The sequence below is a fragment of the Canis lupus genome, chromosome 6 (genome assembly GCF_003254725.2).
Source record: "Canis lupus dingo isolate Sandy chromosome 6, ASM325472v2, whole genome shotgun sequence".
Lineage (NCBI taxonomy): Eukaryota > Metazoa > Chordata > Mammalia > Carnivora > Canidae > Canis > Canis lupus.
Window position 1 is genome coordinate 65,191,705 of NC_064248.1, and position 14,434 is coordinate 65,206,138.

The window sequence follows — 14,434 nt, forward strand, 5'->3', positions numbered from 1 at the left end:
ATTAAGAGGATTATCATTTTTAAATTGTTAACTTCTATCACTTAGGTTTAGAAACTCAGCCGTGGTAGGACTGATTTCTGAACACTTCTAATTCTATTCAAATCTAACTAAATGGAGAAAGCTGGAGAAAGGAAGGTTCTTTGGAAAATAAAATGATAGTCCTCCTCAGAAAGGACTAGCGTATTGGTGGAAGCTTTGCTATTTTTGACAAAGGGGTATCTGGCACCTCGAAGCACAGATAAACACAGGTGTTACTTATGAACACAGCCAAGCCTCATCCCCCAGCGAATGCTCCATGTTGCTGCCTGTTCCCTCAGTTGGAGGTGAAGGTGAAGCAGCATGTGCCATAACTCCCAGCCCGGAGGACTCCACTGCTGCTAACTTCTTTTCTAACCAAGTAGTTAGACCTGCATATTCATGGGAGCTCTTTACTCTAAAATTTAAAGGAATAATATGGTGATGAAGGCCTATCAACATAGAGTCTCACGACTTTGGTTAAAGGTCTTCTCAGAGACTTTCCTGAAGTGGGGAGGAGTCAACATTCTGCTGGTTGACACGGCCTTCAAATCGTTTATGCCATTATAGCAGGAATGCGGGCATTTTCAATTAGCAAGTTGCATTAGAAAATAATTTTACGTAGTCCTTCCTCCTTGTTCGAGCAATCGTTGTAAGCAACCCTTGATATCGCGAACACGGCTATTTGAATTATGTTTTATTAAACACAAGCTTTCCAATCCTTTGAATCAGCATGTTGGCTTGGGAGCAGCAGGCTTTGCCTCACTATTTGGAGTGTGGACACGTTTGTGCTTGTCTCTTTTTATTGCTTTGGGGATTTTCCCAATGTAAATCCTCTTGGAACTCAACTCTCCAGCTCTGTACAGATGTACTGTAACTGACTCTTTGTTTATGATCCTGTATCCAGTTTTTTTCTTTTCTTTCTTTTTTTTTTTTAATGGGAGTAGACAGATTAGATGCACTTCTAAGGGACCTATTGTGCATTGTGAGCACTCTGCACTTAATTGAAAAAAGAAAAGAAAAAAAAAAAAAAACTCACAACAACCCAGCTGCTTAATTTACGGATATCAGCAAAAGGGCCAACCATTTCGACATGGAAAGTGGAACTCCCATCATTCATAAAGCTGGCAAGAGTAGCTTCTGGATTTCAGATCAAACAAGAATCTCTTTGTTTTCCTCCAATTACTTTTTCAAACAAAACTGAGTGCTTGTGGAAGGTGCTCGTTTTCCTAAGTGAAGTCCTCTATTTTCACCAGTGAACAGGTGCAATGGAGGGAGTGGCTCTTAAGGCATTACAAATTTCCCCAAACTCCACAAGTATGGCTTACACTTAATTTAGATGTTCTATTTTTTAAGGATCAATAAAGTTGAGGCTCCGTGGCCTTAGTCTGGTCTATTCTTTGACATGATTCGTAAAACTACAATTGCAATTGTAATTTTTCAGAATCAGCTAAGCCTGGAAATAAATATACTACTTCTGTAATGTATTACCTCATACAATTTTGACTCATTTCCTTCTGTACTTGGCCCAGAGCCATCAGTATGGGGATTCCTCAGTGCCCTCCAACTAAAAGAGATTATGTATCGAGGAGGGCAAGGGCAAGGTCAATGCCAATAGCTTTCATCTGGGCCTGGCCTTATTTTTCTCCGGGCTCTCTTTCTGACCCTTCCTTTGGCAGAATGCACCCTTTTCCCACCTAACAATAAATGTTTTAGGGGATGGACCAGCGATACAAAAGCGCTCAAAATCATCTCTATCTTGATGTGATACAGTCTTTCCAAAACATTATGAGAATCTGATGGCACTTTCTTATGAAGCTGTCCTCAGAGTCCCAGGACTTTGGAATCTTCTTGAAATAAGACTGTGTGAAATAATAAGTAATTGCTGTTTTAGCAATTAAATTCTCTTGGGTGGGATCCAAAAAGGATTTGCTTTAATTATGAAAGTATTTTCAGAGGCAAATAGTCTTAAAGTGGAGTTTCAATGTATTCTGAACAGATGATCTGTAGCATGAAACAATGTCGGAAGAGTAAGTCATGAGAAGCACCTGTTCAGCAATAACCAAAAGGAGTCAGAAAAGAAAACACATGCACATGGAAATATTGTTCTTAAAAATAAAAATTTCAATGCACGATGATCCATTAAACAGACAAATTCCCCCCTAAATTATTCCACCAGAGCTTCTAAAATTCCCAAATGCAATAGATTTTTGGTTACTAATAACTGAGTTTGGATTCATGCCCACAAATTAAAGATAACATGCTCCCCGTATCCCATTACTAATTCCTTTAACAAGGCTTCCTCTGATAATTTTCACTTCTTAACCCTTTGGTTACTGAAATTCCATGTTAACAGAGTAGCTGCATAGGAGGCGCCTCGATCTTATTTCTCTACAAGTGTTTGGGATGCAGCTGTTTAATGTCCCAAATGTTACTGTAGCGTATTATAGAAAAGAGCCAATTTTGCATAGCCACATGGAGAATTTGTGGAGAGAACAATCTACTTCTGTAATACATAAAGATGTATATAAAATGACAACTTCATTGTATATCCAAAAACCCTCTTGAAGAGGAGATATTTATTTTTTCACTCAGAGAAGCCAGAACCTAAAGTAGAGCCATGAACCAATGGTACAAACTTTAAGTATATTCTATGTATTTGGTTTCTTGAACTGTTTACAGAATGGGCTCCCAGTTGGGGATACTCCTATATTTGTAATTAAAAAAAAAAAAAACAAATAAATAAACAACTTACCACCGGGCTAGCAATTGTGGGTCTTGTTTTCATTCTGTCACTAGTTAGCTTTAGAAGCTAAGGCAAGATGACAGCTTCTCAGGTGATTTATTCATTTCTTAATGCACAAGATAATAATGATTACTGGCTTACATCCTTCACAGGGTTGGTATAAAGATTAAATGTTGCCATACAAAGAAAGATACTTTAATAAAAGCATCATCCAAATTTATAGGACTGTTACATGTACCAAAAAAAAAAAATCTGGTTGTTTGACCATCAACCCAAATCTCAAGGTTCATGAGATCTAAACTGGAAACATATACTAGCATATTTGAAATGCAGCCTTTTTTTCTGACCTTAACCAGAAGCTAACAGGCACTGTATGGTGACGGATGGCAGCTACACTTTTGGTGAGCATAGCATAACATATAAACATGTCAAATCACTACATTGTATCCCTGAAACTAATGCACCATTGTGTATCAACAATACTTCAATTAAAAAAAAAAGAAAGAGAGAGAAAAGTTAGTGGGAAGCCTCTTTTGATATAATGTTTATTCCTTCTCTATTCCTTTACCAAAGGCTCACCATTTCTCAATTATTTTGTTAGTTGCCAGTTACAAAATGCTGAGTAAGTCATGTATAAACTTTCCTGCATGAAGCTTGGAGTCTAATGGGGGACTGGATATTAAGCAGATAATCACATTAATAATTAGATCATTGAAATCAGAATGAAGTATTAAGAAAGAAGAGTACATTTTAAGAGTGTAAAACAAGGCCTACACTGTATTTCACAGTTTGGTGAAGTTCTCTAAGGAAATGACCTGAGCTGAGACCCAAAGAGCAAGTAGGAGTTACCCAGATACATGTGCCAAGAAGGACAGCAGTCAGAAAGGAGAACAGATGACAGCCTGACACAGGCTGATAAGGGGAAGAAAGGAGGTGGGTAACATTAGAAATGCGGGGAGAGGTAAGATCAGGAGTCCTGACATAGGGGATATGGAATAGATACCCTCATTCCCGAGAGACAGTGTTAAAATCTTTAACACAGAAAGCAATCCAGATTGCAAATATAAATTCATGATTTCTTTTTATCTGAGTACAAAATTAAAAATGCGTTATTTAATATTAGACTGTTTCACCCAGTATCAGCGATGTTTACATCACACTCTCTGGAGCCCAGACTTCTCCAGAGCTGCCTCAGCAGAACTTGAGGTGGGCTAGGTACAGGAAGGAAGGCTGGGAGGAGGGTCACAGGCCAACAGCATCACATCGCTCCTCCCATGAACCACCCTGTCACTGGGCCCGGGCAGGCACACTCTTAGTTTATATAGGCTTCTACAGAACAATCATTGTAAAAAGGACTCTAAAGTCAAGAAAGGCAGGAAGACAAGGGGAGAGAAAGAGAAAGAGTTACCATCTTCTATGGGCAATAAGGTTATTTATATATGGCCTCCATCTACATTTTTTTTCTTCGCCCCCTCCTCCACCGAGGAGCTTGTGTTTTGTTTTCTGAGAGTTTATCACTATTTTCTCTGCTGACTTCTCGTACACGGATCATCATAGTAAATCGTATCATTTGTCTTCAAATGGGGCCTCTCTAGTCCACAAGGCTTTGGGAAATCTGTGATGCTTAAGGAGGCAGGCTTGTGAGTACCCTCTTTATGGAAGCGACAGCCTTCTTTTTCCACTGTGTGACACTAATTTGCCTTTCCTGTGGTGATACTTCCTCAGGCTCTCCTTTCTGAGGTTTTAAAACCTTTTTATTGCAGCTTCCAGGGCTTTGTTCAGGATGGTTGATGGTGTTCTGAGAGCTGAGGAGTGAGGAATAGCAACCGTAGTACACACTGTACACTAGAGAAATCTGGACGCAAAGCTCTGTCTCCAGACAAGAAACTGTGAGTGCCTGCCCACTAACTCACAGGAAGTAGGAAGGACACAGCCTTGCCCTCCCCCACCGACTTCATATTCTGTCCCTCAGGTTAGCTGAAAGAAGCCTGATACAAAATGGATGTGGGCTCTGCAAACCTTACAAGGTAATAAAAGAAGGTAAACTAAGGCTTTCAATTCCAGAATCTCCAGAGGGAGGCAGTGTTGCTGATCCATTTGTTATTTTCTATTTACCTTTCTCCTTCCCAGTAGTAAAATGCAACCTTTTGACCTCTCCCTATCCAGTCCAGCAAGCTGGCAATTCTATGCTGAATCATGTGTCCTGCGAAGCTGCTAAATGTTACCATGTATTTTGTGGATAAAAGCTTTCAGAATCACTGTTCCTAGTTTTAACTTGTTAAAGGAGGAAAGCATAGACAGAAAGTCATGTGGATGCCTGACTTGGAGAAACTTCCGCATGGAACTTGGAAGCCATTCCAGGATCACCTGGTTCTGACTAAAACAGCCCAAGACAGCTGTAAAGTCCAACCTGCATGCTGTTGTTTTAATACCTCAATAGGCAACAAGGCCTCCTTCACTTAAGTAGAGAGAAGAGTGCTCACCAAATATAGCACATGCTCCCTGACACTTTCCAGCCTCCCTTGAAGGTGTATTAGGGCCACTGACTCCACAGAGCATCAGGCTGAGAGATGAAGAGAAACCATTGTCTATGCACTGAGGACTAGTTGTGAGTTCCCCACAACCTCTCTTCTGCTTCCTGAGCAACCAGGAAGCTGGTTGGCACATTGAGAGGCTGCACAGATGAGGCTGCCCTGGTGTTACCACCTGAAGTGGCTTCTTTCCTGTGGTACCCAGGAGGGCTTCACCAAGGCTACTTTACTGTACCAACTAATACAACCCACAAAACTAACTTAAGGCAAATCTTCACTTAAACATCCTGACCCTTCAAGTTATCCATCCACTCACTGACATATTTCTCCAACTTGCCATCCTTGTGTCATGTGATTGACTTCAGTCCTCATTCTTCTGAGACTGCTTGCTCAAGATGACCAGTGAGTGGTCTGAGAATATCAAACCAACAATTTCTTCTTAGTCATCAACCTCTTAACTTCCTGGAACATTTGGCATTCAGCATTAAAAACCACCTTGTTTTTCTTTAAATTCTCAAGTCCCTGGGTTTTGTTTTGTGATTCTATCAATTAACCAACAAGTGTCTGCTCAGAAACTATGTACCCTAAAACCGTCTGTGTCACTTAGTCTCTGTTCCCTCCATACTTTCATGCTGAGTTATCTTAGCTCTATCCAAAGATTCCCTAAGCTTTGGTTTCCTAATCTATAAAACAGGAATGACAATATTCTCCCTTTTAGCTTCTATGAAGATCAATGAGATAGTGTTTATGAAGGAATCTGTGACAAAACATGAACCATGAGAGTTGTGGAGTCAATCTCCTTCACTGGTATTGTTGTGAAGTGACAACTATTCAAATTACTGTCTGCAGTGCCCATCTTTACAGCAATTTCCAGTCTTACTTCTTAATTTCTAAAAGAAATTTCAAATAGAACATTCACACTCACCTCAAATTCTAATAACTGAGTTGACAATTCTCCACTCCACTCCATCACAACCATTCGCACCCCAAAAAGTTTCTATTTTTACCAATGGTACTAACCCACTCATTAAGGCTTGAAACTTGTGATTAAGCTTGATTCATCGAAGTCTCTTGCTGCTTTCTTCATTCCAGTTCTGCTTAGTAAAACAGTAACTGAGCCAGAACACTACAATAGGCAACGTAGCTGTCAAACAGATACAACCCCGGCCTTCAAGTTGGAGAAGTACAGAATGCACTGAATGCACTTGTCAAAAGAAAAAGATGAGCAAAATTTGAAGGTTTAGCAAAGGAGGCTTGTATTTTATTGCAGCACAAGGCTGCAGCCAGAGAGATAATGATAAACTCTCGAAAAAGTGGTGAAATTAATGATATGGAGGAGAAATTTTAGTGGGATTAAGGATAAAGGAACTGGAGGGACTAATAGGTTGTTTTGTTGTTACCAATGAGGGAGTTCATGGAGTAGACAAGTCATGGGTACTGACAAAGGCCAGCAGTGGCCATGGGAGAGGACTGTAAAAACGCAAAAGGGTTTTGTTTGGTTTTGTTTTTTAAACAATGAAATTAGCTGTCAGATGTATTATCCACATGGAAGTTGAAGCTGTCCATGGTGGGGTAGAGAGGAGAACTGAGACATGATGCCAACTTCCCCACTAAGAAGAGGCAAACCTCTTCTTGCTGCCAAGAAGCAAACCATGAGAAACTTTGAACAGTAGGAACAAACTGAGGGTTGCCTGGAGGGGAGATGGGTGAGGGGATGGGGCAACTGGGTGATGGGTATTAAGGAGGGCATGTGACATGATGAGCATTGGGTGTTATATGCAACTGATGATTCACTGAAGTCTACCTCTGAAACTAATAATACAGTGTATGATACCTAAACTGAATTTAAAGAATTAAAAAAATAAAAAAAGAATAAGATGTGGTGACCAGAACACAGCAGAGGATACTCAAGAGACTCATCCAGACCATGAGCCTCAGGGTATTTTGTGTAAATGTGGCTTAACGGGAAAGAGGCAAGGGGAGAGCTAGGAGAATGCCCTCTATAGAAGAGTTCCATATCTTCACTTTTTTGTAATGGAATTTCGCCATCCACATAAATACTATGGGGTAGAATTAAAAATTGGTTGGGTTTCTAAAGTAACTGAGATACCTCACTCTAAGAGTTTGTCATATTGAAGGAGATTTCAACATAGATTTCAAAGTCACATTAGAGAAACTTCTAGTAAATTTGTGAGCTGTTAAAATTATTTACCTTAAATAAATCTCAAGAGTCTTCTTCATTGCTTCTAACTTACACAGGTCACTAACCAAGACTAACAAAGACCACCTACAAAGAAAGCTAAAAATTTTATTGGCTGCATCTTAGTCGTGTGGATAGCATCCAAAGATTTCTAGTCCCCCAGATTTCACAGGACTGTGAATTTATATAAACCACTAACATTCTGAGGTTAGTGGTGCAAAGAATAAACAGAGAAAGCTGAACGGATAATTCAAGCTGTGTAGCAATTTGGAAAAAGTAGTTCTATCTCAGATTAATAAAATGGAAATTTGCTTCTAGAACTATGTTGCTTCCTGCTACTGCCAAATCTCTTTTGCATTTGTATGATCAAAAACTCATAATCCTATTGAATGCACACAAAATTGGATAATAAAGTTCTCCAAGTGTTATTGTTAGTATCTGCTCACCAATATCAACACAGAGGGAAAGCTGCATGCACAGAGGATGTTATAATACTATAAACTTCTGAATATTTTTAATATTTTATTTTCACTGTTCAAAAGATATGTCCAAATTAAGAATTGAAAAGTCATTTGATCACAGAGAATAGGCATATCTATCACATAAAATAGTAATGTGATTAGCTATTGACTGTATGGGAAAAATAGAATTGTTACAATTTGTATTTTTTGCATCAAGAACTGAAGAAAAGTTTGGCTCCAAAACCAATAGTTGTTCTGAAATGGCTTATTTTTTTTCTTTTTTTTCCACGATATTATGTTTAGGCTGTGAAGTGAGGTTTTATCATATACTAATACCATAAAAGGAGAATATCGTGCAGGTGGAAGGGAATGTGTTAGAGGGAGGGAAAGAAGGCTGATGGTGATTAAAAGAAATTGATAATACAATATCGATTCTCATTTCCTTTTTCATCCCCAAATTGCCATCAGACAGACCACACAAAAACCCCTAAGACAGCAAAAGTTATGCACATAAACTCTTTCATTGAATCCAAATGCAGCATATTAGAAGAATCTCAAGGGCAAATGTTTCCTTTGGAACATTAAATTGGTACAATACCAAGAGCATTCTTCTATGAACCCTTAAAACAATATGACTCATAGAAATCCTATGAAGTAGGATGTAAGTAGGGAGAGAGAAATCCTCTCTACTTTCAGTTTTATCTGAATTTCAAAATCATTTGACTAGGAGAGTGGGTAAACTTCTCTCTTACAAAGGGAATACAGTACTTTAAAAATGAAATAGCAAGTTTTGTTTCATTCTGTTTTGTTGTGTTTCTGGAGGTATAACAGAAATGGAGAAGTTCCTAGATTTAATTGAATATACCTACTGAACGGAGGCCATGCTGGTATTGAACAGTGCAGGAAGGGGGGAGGGGGAGGTGAGATGTGAGGTGTGGAATGGCATTCTGTAATGCATCCCCTGTTCAACGTTACTGAATAATTTATGTGCCAGTTGCTTGCCACATGTTTATCATATAGATTATGCATATACCTTTTAGACAATGAAGAGAAACAGATATAATTTCTTTTTCATCTCACTCTGGAGATGAAAGAAGATTTGTAATCATTAAAGATATGTAGCTGTGTTCTAAAATAGCTTAGGTGATGCTATGCAGCTTAGAAGCCTGCATGCATGATGCTGGCATCGACGCTATTCTGTGCCACTCTTAATTTAGTGCCTCTAACTATTCATTTTATTCCATCCAAAAATCACTGCCATTTTGCTTTACTGAAGACACAGTATTCAGCATCCACATCACTTCTTTTCTCTAATTCCAGCAGAGAAAAAGGAAAGTTTCGTGTTTAAGAAAATGTAGCCCACAGAATTAAAGTTTACAAGGAAAAAAAGGTGAAAGATTCCCTTAAAAAAATTTTTTTTAAGCATGGAAGTATTCACCATAGATAGAGCAGAAAGGAGAAAACAACTAGACAGTTGGAGAGAGAAAGTAGAAAGGAATAGAGAAAAGCCTAGATTGATATAATATCCTACAGTATTAAATTTTTAATCTCTTACCGGAGCAAGCAATTCCTCTCTGTCGGACAGTGTCATCCTAATGCCACCTTCCAATATCCTGATGACTTAGCGTGACCCACAGAGCTTCTCTTGGTTATGTATAGTTTTCTAGAAATCTGGGTCCATGGTAAGAAATCACTACACTAAGTTTTTCTTGTTGTCAAGCAAAGGCTAAGTCATTAATTTCTTGGTATTTTTTTCCTTGCTCACAAATTTATAATCTGTCCTTTTTTCTCTTTTTTTTTTTTTAAAATATGGCTTCTAACACATGGGCTGGAGAGAGTCATCAATAAAATGTGTTCTTTGAAGAGAGACAATAGTATCTATCAGTTTTATATTAGTTAAGGTGGAAAGGAAAGCTCAAATATGAAATAATCTCGACACATTCGAATTCCAAAATTTTCCATGTTTCTCACATAAGAAATTTAGGGGGTCGGGGAAGAGAATATTAAAGATTAACAAGAGATAACTTCAAATAATATTTGAAGGACGATAGTTCTGAAAACTCTTCACCGATATTGAAAAACCTCACTGGTTTAAGAGGGGTTCATTATACAACGGGGGCCGGGGAGCTAATACACAAGGGCCTGGGAGACAGTGATGAAATAATACTGTATATGCTCTAATGCACATGCAAACATTTGGCTGAAGATATGTATGCTTTTCTGACATCAGAGTGTGATATTCCATAGACCTACCATACGGCCCCATTATGCAGAAGGATCCACTAGAGAACTCCTGTTATGAAGCAAAGCTGAGATATCTGCCTCTTTTATGCAGGCAATATTCCATTTTAAAATGTTTTCCAATCTGGCTCAGAATAACCCCCTCTGTGAACCAAATGTGTTCGTTACCAAATATTCTCCATGGTTTTCCTCCAAGGACCGAGACAGCCTCCAGGTGTTAGTAATGACCTAATCATACAAAAGCCAGCATATTTATCTCCTCTTACCCCCAAGAAAATGTGGATATGCTTCCTTCTTAGTCTACTTTGCTTCGACAGCCTTCATACATCTGCTGATTATATATTTGTAAATCTCTCCTTTTATCTCCCCAACAGATGCATGCTGTGATGAGAAATGCCGAAGCACACATTAGAAGCAATGATGGTTATCAGCCTAGCAGAGGCTGATGGGCTTCCTCGGATCTCACCATGGAACCAACGGAATGCCAGAAAATGATTGGCTGGGGAGCTCTTCCACATTGTCAGGAGCATTGGAAAAAAGGCTGCAAGAGAATGATGAGGAAAAACCGGGAGAATGGCAAATGCTTCACTGAAGCAATCTGTTACGTGCTTCCTTGCAGAGTGGGACGCCTGGCCTGAGATCAGAGGAGAGGCAAGGGGGCTGGGAGGAAGCAAGCTAAGGAAATAGAAGCCGAGGAGAGCAGGACAGAGAGCAAAGATTTACAGCATGTTCTGTAACCGCACTAATATTTTGGGCTTCTCCTGAATTTAATCCAACTTCCATGTTACCGAAAATTTATTATTTCCCTTATGTATTTGTAGAAAACAGACAGAAAATGAGTAAGAAAAATGGAAAGAGACTGGGGGGGGGGGGGCGCAGAACAAAGGGAACCGCAAGTTCAATTCCTATTCCTCCTTCTTTTGTCAGACTAAGTAAAACATTTAACATCATCAGCCGATATTGACTGATTCTCATCATTTTGAAAGCGGCTATTCCAACCTTTTAGAGAAGGGCCCGGTCCTTGTGCCAGTTATTGGCCAACGTATGACACGTACTAATAGCACTTCAGGGACAATGGCCTTTCGATGACCATCAGGTACCAGTGCTTCTAAATTGGCCAATTTCGTGTGTCAGGGGGCCAGAAGACATACAATCACATAAGAAAAACACTTTAATCCAGTCATTATAAGGTAGGAGCCAAACAGAGTGGCTGAGGTGTTTATGGGTATAGCTGTAATTTCAGCCTAGGTTCATTCAGTCAAGAAGATTGTTTCCAGTCTACTAGAAAACACTTCCAATAAGCTTGAATTACAACCTCAATATCTTTCTCTTTTTTTTTTCCAGGTTAACATGTGAAATAAAGAGCTTTCCTCTGTGTCATAGTTACTTTTACTGCCTCCAAACCAATGAATATCTTCCCCTCTAGAACAAAATACCATTGTTTCATTTTAATCTCCAATCAGACTGGTAGTAACCAAATTGGTTTTGAATTTTCCCTTTTCATTTACTTTTCTGCAATTGATTACTGGCCTCAAAAAGATGAGAAGATAAATTTCCGCTGCCATCTTCTATGGTAGTTCTCATTCATTAGTTTTTTTCTCTTCTTCGTTCCCTCACCCTCCAATCTCCTCCTTGCCTATTCCATCAGCCACAGCTCTTAGTGCAAGCTCACATAATTCCTGTTGTGTGTCTTTGCGACATCTAATTTGTTATGATGTATTATGCATGCAAATGTAATTGCAGAGGAGGAGTTAAGCAGAATGACAGTTTAAAGAGGCATATTTTTTTGACTCTGTCACTCCCAGAAAACAGCATAAAGAGATCTGGGACAACTAAATGTCGTGATGCAACCATTAGAATGTCAGGATATCAAATTAAACAATAGAACTGTCCTACTGAACCTGCTTCATCTGTCATAGGCAATGAGAGCCCCAAACAGAGAAGAAAGCTATATGAAGTCAAGGCAGTTATTTGTCCTCAAATCTGCCTTTAATTTTTACATGTGAAGAACAAAATGGAACTTGTGCCTTCAGCACAATACTTTTAGTGAGAAATACACAAACCTACTTTGTCACACTATATAATTACTTGTTTTCAGACCACTTAGTTTGTAAAAATTCATATTAGCAAAAAATAACCTGAAGGTTAACTGAACAAATCTTAATGGCACCAACCACAATTTTAAAAATTGAAAGATCTTATGTTGATCCTCTGTCTGAATAAGAAGACTATACTGATACGGGAAATAACTTACTTCTTATAAACCAAGTACCATAGAACACGACATACCCATTCAAAGCTAAGAGGATGTGCTTCTTAAACTACAGCACTAAAAAACGATCTCAAAATTATTAGTTTATTAATATGAACTCTAAAATTTGATCTCAAATAGAAAGATCTTGTATAGAATAGATTTCAGACAATAAATTTTAATTTCAAAAAAAAATTCATTGACCTGACATTTACACGGTAAAAAGTGAAAAGGAGCATTCTTGTACTAGGCTCTTAATCTGGAGCACCTTCCCATGCAAACCAGACCTTTCCCTTTTTCAGATCCATCATTGCATAGGCTCATTATTTCTAAAGACCTAGACATGTTTGGAAGATATTCACAGAAAGGGTTTTATATATAGGGAGGAAGAATCTATAGTTGTATATTAGCCTCTACACTTGAGTAAGAATTAAGCTAAGAAATGAGCCAGTTGGCAACAAATATATCGCTACACCAGCTAATTCCATGGTCTTAGAAATTAATTCCTATCCAGTCACGATTTAGACATTTATGGGCAGTACGGGATGAAGAAGTTGTGCTCCTTTAACATGGAGCAGAACATGACACTGAGAACAGAAACCTAAGATGAGTAGCAAAGCAGAAACTCAGGCCTAAACTGGGCTTGGCAAAATTCTGAGAGGCTGGGATCCAGCCTGGAGACTGGTTCCTTCCTTTCTTTCTTTCTGTCTTCTTAAAATGTATGTATGTATATGTATATTTTAGGACAAGGCATCAGTCTTATTTTCATTATTAGGCTTGAAACCAGATTGACCCAACATAACAACTTAATATTTGAGAAAATGCAAATCTTGGGGGAAGATCCAGACAAGCCTTGACATTGCACTGCTCTTTATATTCAGTTCCCTGCTTAAACCTAAGACAGCCTCCCCTTATACCATCCTGAACTACAAGATGAATGAATGAATACAAGATGGAAACCAACTCACATAGTAACCTGTACTTTCAACATATTTGCTGCTGTAATAACAATGAAGAGTTCCATTTGGGCTTCTACTTCTTAGAAACTCATTTTCAACTCGTTTTTGTTCTTATTTATGGAATAAATGCTATCCAAATACACTGTAATTAAAGGGAGATTGACTTTGCAACTTGAGACAAGTTTCAATAATGTTGGAACGTACTGTGCAGCTCAGATCAGCTTTAAAAAAAGGGCAGTTCAGACAATACATCAGTGCTATGTGACCCTTGTCAGCATATTAAGGGAGTGGTTCAATACCAAACTGCACTGGATTGGAAGGGAGTAGAAGGAGAACAGAGTCTCTTGAATGGCTGGGGTTCTAAAGCAGTGGACATTTCCTTGCATGACGAGAGAGCTGTGCCAGCTAGTCTTCTGGTTATCTAACAATCTGGTTTCTTTCCCTTAAATCCAGGTCAATCTTTGCCCTGAATTAAAGTGGGTCTTACCACCAAAATCTAAATTACAAACACAGCTGCTTAAGCCTTACAGAAAATGGTGGTTCTGGGCAGCAGGATGATTCATCAGAATGCATCCCTGCAAGAAGAGAGCAGCAGGGCAGGGTTATAAAAGTATCTTTATTTCTGAGGTTGCTTTCTCAGTAGCCCTACCAGTCTGGTTCCAGCTATGTCCATAGCAGCCCCTCTTAGCCTCTGTGGGCTCCTGCTAGTGAATTACTGCATTACCCTGATGGAAAAAAAGATTACGATCTAATAACATGTCAATGATAGTATCCAAAAATTTCTCCATAATGATGTAAGTCCTGGCCTGTGCCTATCTTCTGGTTTTCCATGCTATCCACTCTAAACTTCAGTAATGGCTGGTTACTACACACTGAATGGACTATGCTATTTAACAGCTTCACAACTTTGTGTATACTGTTTCCTCTATGGAATACCACCAGCCCTTCACTCATTCTTCCTCTTGGCCAAATTGCTTCCTGGATACTTTCTCTGACTCTCCAGTATGACTTAACGAGCCCATTGGTGATT

General features: G+C 38.9%; 1 long non-coding RNA gene across 14 annotated transcripts in view; it reads right to left on the reverse strand.

Annotated features, from left to right (window-relative positions):
- Positions 1-14,434, reverse strand: part of LOC112640998 (uncharacterized) — a 297,942-nt gene that overhangs the window by 114,371 nt on the left and 169,137 nt on the right. The gene's annotated exons all lie outside the window — the stretch shown is intronic.